Source organism: Hemitrygon akajei, chromosome 17 (genome assembly GCF_048418815.1).
Source record: "Hemitrygon akajei chromosome 17, sHemAka1.3, whole genome shotgun sequence".
Classification (NCBI taxonomy): domain Eukaryota; kingdom Metazoa; phylum Chordata; class Chondrichthyes; order Myliobatiformes; family Dasyatidae; genus Hemitrygon; species Hemitrygon akajei.
Genome location: NC_133140.1, coordinates 28,089,211 through 28,097,619, shown reverse-complemented (window position 1 = coordinate 28,097,619; position 8,409 = coordinate 28,089,211).

The following is an 8,409-nucleotide window of genomic DNA, read 5'->3' as shown; positions in this document are numbered from 1 at the left end:
TTGTTTCTTCAAGCAGAAAATGCCTTTACAAGAGCATAAAACCATGTTCTATAATGAATGTGTTTGTCCACCGTTGCTATGCTTATTGCTTTAAAGCAGCAGAATATTGCATACAGATTGGTAGATGTCATTTTATGGGCTACCCCAAAGACTGTCATGTGAGCTGAGAGACTTTGGGGAAGCCCTAACGGAGTCCCTATGCAGAGTTCTAGCATTAGACTCTGAGTACTTTTATTTCATCCTTTCAATTTGGAGGGAAGAGTTGATCTCCACATCCTGACTTGAAGTATCCTTAACAAATTCAGACTAGAGCCATACCACCCCCAAAGCTTGCACTTCAATCTGTAGTCCTCATGTTTACTACTTGGAACATTATTTAAGCAAAGGATTGCACTAATGATACCCTATAATTATATTCCGTTAATAAATGCAAAGCCCAAGAACATGCAATTAGAATTGCATATATATTCATTTCAACCTTCCATACACCATAATGTTAGAACACAAGATCACAAACATTTCCACTGGCTCTCACTTGGAATGGTAGTCCTGCTTTATGGCACTTGTTAAAATGCTGAGCTATGATAGCTTCCTAATAAAGCATCACAGCATAAAGTATATTCCCAATTTCAGAAACTCCCTAGGTTATAAATTGCTGGACATTTGGCAATCCAACTTGACTGGATTTTAAAACTAGTAATAGTAATAAGTTTCATGGTTTTCATTAATGACTGCAGTCCATAATCATAGAAAACTACAGCACAAAGACAGGCCCTTTGGCCCATCTGGTCCATGCTGAAACATTTAAACTGCTTAAACCCATTGACCTGCACCCACACCATAGCCCTCTGTACCCCTCCAAATCTTTTCCCCCTCCATGTACCTATCTGAATTTCTCTTAAATGTTGAAATTGAGCTTGCATGCACTTGTGCTAGCCGCTCATTCCACACTTCCACAACCCTCCCAGGGGAGAAGTTTTCCCCCATGTTCCCCTTAAACATTTCATCTTGCACCCTTAACCCATGTCCTCTAGTTGTAGTCTCACCCAATTTCAGTGAAAAAAGCCTGCTTGCTTTTACCCTATCCATACCCTTCATAATTTTGTATGCCTCTATCAAATCTCCCCTCAATCTTCTATGTTCCAGGGAATAAAGTTTTAACCTATTCAACTTTTCCTTATTACTCAGGTCCTCTAGTCCCAGCAACATCCTTGTAAATTTTTTCTGTGCTCTTTCAATCTTATTTGCATCTTTCCTGTAGATAGGTGATTAAAACTGCACACAATATTCCAAATTAAGCCTCATCAATGTCTTACACAACTTCAACATAGCATCCCAACTCCTGTACTCAATCTTTGAAGGCCAATGTGCCAAAAGCTTTTTTACAACCCTATCAACTTTGTGATCCACCGGCAATGAATTATGGATCTGTATTCCCAGATCCCTTTGTTATACTGCATTCCTCAGTGCCCTACTGTTCACTGAGTCCTCCCTAAGTACAACATAATTGCACTTGTCTGCATTAAATTCCATCTGCCATTTTTCTAGCTGGTCCTGATCCTGTGGCAAGCTTTGATTGTCCTACTCTCTGTCCATTACACCCTCAATCTTGGTGTCATCTGCAGATTTGCTGATCCAGTTAACCACATTATCATCCAGATCATTGATACAGATGAACCTTCCTGATCGACCTCCTGAGTGGGACCTTGTCAAATGTCTTGTTGAAGTCCATGTAGAAAACATCCACTGCCTGGCTATCCCTCCATCATCTTTCCTTGAAAAACTCCATAAGATTGGTTAGAGGAGACTTATCACGCATAAAGCTGCACTATTTCTGACTGTCCAAATACTCAAATCCCATGCCTCAGAATTCGTTCCAATAACTTTCTCACTACTAATGTCAGGTGCACCAGTCCATAATTTCCCGGTTTATTCTTAGAGCCTTTCTTAAACAACAGAATGACATTAGCTGTCCTGCAATCCTCTGGTACCTCAACTGTTGCTAAGCATAATTTAAATATCGCTGCTAGGGCCCCTGCAATTTCTGCACCTCTCTCCCACAAGGTCCAAGAGAATACCTTGTCAGGTCCTGGGAATTTGTCCACTCTGATTCGCCTCAAGACAGCAAACGCCTCCACCTCTAATCTGTATCAGGTCCACAACCGTGCGGCTGTTTTGCCTCACTCTATAGACTCTGTGTCTGTCTCCCAGGTAAATACTGATACAAAAAATCCATTTAAAACTCCATCTCTTTCGGCTCACACTTAGACTACTATTCTGATCTTCCAAAGGACAAATTATGTCTCCTGCAATCCTTTTGCTCTTAACATATCTGTAGAAGAGTCATGGTGCGCTCTCAAAGAACTGGACCCAGGTACGGTGGAACAGCAGGATCCCCAGGAGGAGTGGGAAACAGGTAGACATCAGAATACCAGTAGATGCTCAGAGGAGCAACTGAGCATCACCACAAGACAGTTCACTCTCTCCGACACAATGACCCTTTAAGGCACTGAATGAGAGTCCTCTTTAAATAATCGTAGAATACAGGAAATGTGCCAGCCACAATTAACTTGACAAGATTAAACTGAAAATACAAGGGCTTAACAACTCTAGTTAAGATATTGATTAGAAAGTACAGGTGCTCAAAAACCCTACAAGCTTAACACTATGGCAAGCTGCAGGGCTCAGGCCAAGAAGCCCTTAGGGTACTCATTCACCTTGCCTGTTATCACAAACTCGTGCCTTATTTTAGCTTTCCTAATTTCTTTAAGTTTTTTTTGCATTTCTTATACTCAAGTACCTCATTTTTCCTGCCTGCTTTTACCTGCTATGTAACTCCATTTTTTTCTTAATCGGGACCTCAATATCTCTTGAAAACCAAGGTTCCCTGATCTTGTTATTTTACCCATTATTCTGACAGGCACATACAAGCTTTGTACTCAAAATTTCACTTTTGAAGGCCTTCCACTTACCAAGTGCTCCTTTGCCAGAAAATAGCCTGACCCACAATCGCCAGATCCTTTCTTGTACCATCAAAATTGGCCTTTCTCCAATTTAGAATCTTAACCTGAGGACAAGACCTGTCCTTTTCCATAATTGCCTTGAAATTAATGGCATAGGTTCCCTTACACAAACTTCTGTCACCTGCCCTGCCTCATTCCCAAATAGGAGTTCAAGTATTACACACTGTCTCATTGAGACTTTTATGTACTGATTAAGGAAACTTCCCTAAACATATTTGACAAACTTTATCCATCTAGTCCTTTCACAGTATATGGAAAGTTAAAATCACCTATTATCACAGCCTTATGTTTCTTGTGATCTCCCTACAAACCTGTTGTTCTAAATCCATGGACTGTTGGGTGGTCCACATTATTGTGGTCTCACCTTTTTTATTCCTCAGTTCCACCCATAAAGCCTCACTTAACTAGTTCTCTAGTCTGTCCTGACTGAGCACTGCTGTGACATTTTTGCTGACTAGTAATGCCACTCCTCTCCCTTTAATAAACAACAGAACTCCAGAATATAGAGCTGCCGGTCCTACCCTTCCTGCATCCAAGCCTCACTAATGGCTACAACATCATAATTCCATGTGTTGATCCATGGCCTGAGCTCATCTGCCTTTCCTACAATACTTATTGCATTGAAATATATGCAGCTCAGGATATTAGTCACACTGGGTTCAACCTTTTGATTCCTGACTTCATTTGAGGTCTTACCAACATCAGTCTCCACTATCTTTTCTGACACTGGTTCCTATCCCCTGGAACTCTAGTTTAAATCTCTCTGTGCAGCACTAGAAAACCTTCCCGCAAGCATATTCCCTTTCCAGTTCAGGTGCAAACCATTTCTTCAGTACAGGTACTACTTTCCTGGAAGAGAGCCCAGTGATCCAAAAATCAGAAGCCCTCCCTCTTACACCAACTCCTTAGCCACATGTTAAACTGTATGGTCTTCCTAATTCTGGCCTCACTAGCATGTGGCACGTGTAGCAATCCTGAGATCACAACTCTGAAGGCCCTGTCCCTTAATGTAGCTAACTCCCTGAACTCACCCTGAAGGGAGGCAGTTTTAAAAAAAACTTCTTCGAGTACAAGGGCGAGACTGCACAGGCACGTGACGTAGATGGGACAGCGCGGAGAGTTTTAAGAGAAGACCACCCTATACAGTGGGCAGCGGAGTGAGTGGCAGCAGAGTGTAGGGCTTAGGCGGTAACGCGAAGCACCAAATCTTCTTTTCCCCTTGGTGAATCAGCCCGGACAGACGGAGGAACAGCAGGGCTCACACAGCTAACGGTTTAAAAAGTTTGTGTGTTTGGTGAGGTAAGTGGGTGAGTAGACCTATTTTTCCTTGTTTCATTCCTGTAGAATTAGGTAGCACGTCTGCAGGGTTAGTGCTTTGTTCAGGGTGTCAGATGTGGGAATCCTGGGAGACCTCCAGCCTCCTTGATGGCCACATCTGCACCAGGTGCACCGAGATACAGCTCCTCGGAGACCGTGTTAGGGATCTGGAGCTGCAGCTTGATGACCTACTGCTTATTAGGGAAAGTGAAGAGGTGATAGACAGGAGCTACAGGGAGGTAGTCATCCCTAGGCTACAGGGGTCAGAAAACTGGGTGACTGTCGGGAGAGGGAAGGGAAATGCCCGGATAGTGGAGAGCACCCCTGTGGCTGCCCCCCTCAGCAACAAGTATATCATTTCGGATGCTGTTGAGGGGGATGACCTGACAGGGGACGGCCACGGTGACCGGGTCTCTGGCGCTGTTGTGCAGGAGGGAAGGAGGGAATGCGGTAGTCATAGGGGATTCCATAGTCAGGGGAACAGACAGGAGATTCTGTGAGCCTGGTAGAGGTACCCGCATGGTGTGTTGCCCCCAGGTGCCAGGGTACGGAATCGGGTCCAGAATATCCTGAAGGGAGAGGGCGAGCAGCCAGCTGTCTTGGTACATGTTGGTACCAATGAGACAGATAAGAAAAGGGAGGAGGTCCTGAAGAGAGATTTCCGGGAGTTAGTAAGGAAGCTGAGAAGCAGGACCTCCAGGGTAGTAATCTCAGGATTGCTACCTGTGCCACGTGCTAGCGAGGGCAAGAATAGTAGGATCAGGCAGATGAATGCGTGGCTGAGAGACTAGTGCAGGCAGCAGGGCTTCAGATTCTTGGATCATTGGGATCCCTTCTGGAGGAAGTACGACTTGTTCAAAAAGGACGGGTTACACCTGAACCCGAAGGGGACCAATATCCTGGTGGGAAGGTTTAATAGAGCTGTTAGGGAGGGTTTAAACTAATTTGGCAGGGGGATGGGAACTGAAATGATAGAGCGGAGGAGGGGGAAAACAGAAATAAATCTAAGATAGTGAGCAGTAAAGATGTCAGGAAGGACAGGCGGGTGATGGGGCAAATTTGCAGCCACTGGGATGAGTTGCAGTGCAATCAAAGCAAAAAGTGTCAAATACTGGACTTAAGGTGTTATACTGAAATGCGCGCAGCATAAGGAATAAGGTGGATGATCTTGTCGTACAGCTACAGATTGGCAGGTATGATATTGTGGCCATCACGTGGCTAAAGGATGCATGTCTCTGGGAGCTGAATGTCCAAGGATACACAGTGTATTGGAAGGACAGGCAGGTAGGCAGAGGGGGTGGCGTGGCTTTATTGGTAAGAAATGATATTAAATCATTAGAAAGAGGTGGCATAGGATCGGAAGATGCAGAATCTTTATGGGTTGAGCTAAGAAATCGCAGGGGTAAAAGGACCCTGATGGTAGTTATATACAGGCCTCCTAACAGCTGCAGTGATGTGGACTACAAATTACAACAGAACATAGAAAAGGCTTGCCAGAAGGGCAGTGTTATGATAATTGTAGAGGATTTTAACATGCAAGTGGATTGGGAAAATTAGGTCGGCACTGGATCTCAAGAGGGAGAATTTGCAGAATGTCTACGAGATGGCTTTTTAGAACAGCTTGTTGTTGAGCCCACTAGGGGATCGGCTGTACTGGATTGGGTATTGTGTAATGAACCAGAGGTGATTAGGGAGATTGAGGTGAAGGAACCCTTAGGAGACAGTGATCATAACATGATGGAGTTCACTGTGAAATCTCAGAAAGAGAAGCCGAAATCCGATGTGTCAGTATTTCAGTGGATTAAAGGAAATGACAGTGGCATGAGAGAGGAACTGACCAAAGTTGACTGGAAAAGGACACTAGCGGGAAGGATGGCAGAGAAGCAGAGGCTGGAGTTTATGCGAAAAGTGAGGAAGGTGCAAGACAGATTTATTCCAAAAAAGAAGAAATTTTCGAATGGAAAAAGGATGCAACCGTGGCTGACGAGAAGTCAAAGCCAAAGTAAAAGCAAAGGAGGGGACATACGAGAAAGCAAAAATTAGTGTAAAGACAGAGGATTGGGAAGTTTTTAAAAGCTTACAAAAGGAAACTAAGAAGGTCATTAAGAGGGAAAAGATGAACTATGAAAGGAAGCTAGCAATTAATATCAAAAAGGATACTAAAAGCTTTTTCAAGTATATAAAGAGTAAAAGACAGGTGAGAGTAGATATAGGACCAATAGAAAATGACGCTGGAGAAATTGTAATGGGAGATAAGGAGATGGTGGAGGAACTGAATGAGTATTTTGCATCAGTCTTCACTGAGGAAGATATCAGCAATATACCGGACATTCAAGGGTATTAGGGAAGAGAAATATGCGCAGTCACAATTACGACAGAGAAAGTACTCAGGAAGCTGAATATCTAAGGGTAGATAAATCTCCTGGACCAGACAGAATGCACCCTCGTGTTCTGAAGGAAGTAGCAGTGGAGATTGCGGAGGCATTAGCAATGATCTTTCAAAAGTCGATAGATTCTGGCCTGGTTCCGGAGGACTGGAAGATTGCAAATGTCACACCCCTATTTAAGAAGGGGGCAAGGAAGCAAAAAGGAAATTATAGACCTGTTAGCTTGACATCGGTGGTTGGAAAGTTGTTGGAGTCGATTGTCAAGGATGAGGTTACGGAGTACCTGGAGGCATATGACAAGATAGGCAGAACTCAGCATGGTTTCCTTAAAGGAAAATCCTGCCTGACAAACCTATTGCAATTTTTTGAGGAAATTACAAGTAGGCTAGACAAGGGAGATGCAGTGGATGCTGTGTATTTAGATTTTCAGAAGGCCTTTGACAAGGTGCCGCACATGAGGCTGCTAAAGAAGATAAGAGCCCATGGAATTACGGGAAAGTTACATATGTAGATAGAGTATTGGTTGATTGGCAGGAAACAGAGGGTGGGAATAAAGGGATCCCATGCTGGTTACCAGTGGTGTTCCACAGGGGTCCGTGTTGGGGCCGCTTCTTTTTACGTTGCATATCAACAATTTGGATTATGGAATAGATGGCTTTGTGGCTAAGTTTGCTGATGATACAAAGATAGGTAGTGCTGAGGAAACAGAGAGTCTGCAGAGAGACTTGGATAGATTGGGGGAATGGGCAAAGAAGTGGCAAATGAATTACAATGTCGGAAAGTGTACGGTCATGCACTTTGGTAAAAGAAATAAAGGGGCAGACTATTATTTAATTGGGGAGAGAATTCAAAGTTCTGAGATGCAATGGGACTTTGGAGTCCTTGTGCAGGATACCCTTAAGGTTAACCTCCGGGTTGAGTCAGTGGTGAAGAAGGCGAATGCAATGTTGGCATTCATTTCTAGAGGAATAGAGTATAGGAGCAGGGATGTGATGTTGAGGCTCTATAAGGCACTGGTAAGACCTCACTTGGAATACTGTGTGCAGTTTTGGGCTCCTTATTTAAGAAAGGATGTGCTGATGCTGGAGAGGGTTCAGAAAAGATTCACTAGAATGATTCTGGGAATGAGAGGGTTAACATATGAGGAACGTTTGACCACTCTTGGGACTGTACTCCTTGGAGTTTAGAAGAAAGAGGGGGGACCTCATAGAAACATTTTGAATGTTGAAAGGCATGGACAGAGTGGATGTGGCAAAGTTGTTTCCCATGGTGGGGGAGTCTAGTACGAGGGGACATGACTTGAGGGCACCCATTCAGAACAGAGATGTGAAGAAATTTTTTTAGCCAGAGGGTGGTGAATCTGTGGAATTTGTTGCCACGGGCGGCAGTGGAGGCCAAGTGATTGGGTGTATTTAAGGCAGAGATTGCTAGGTATCTGAGTAGCCAGGGTATCAAAGGTTATGGTGAGAAGGTGGGGGAATGGGACTAAAGGGGAGAATGGATCAGCTCATGATGAAATGGCGGGTCAGAATCGATGGGCCAAATGATCGACTTCTGCTCCTTTGTCTTATGGTCTTGTAAAATTGAGAGGTAACAAGGTTGGATAGCCAGAATTTGTTTCTCCCTTGTAGGGGTGTCTGAAAACTAGATTAAGATGAAAAGTTGGAGGCTTAAAGGACATC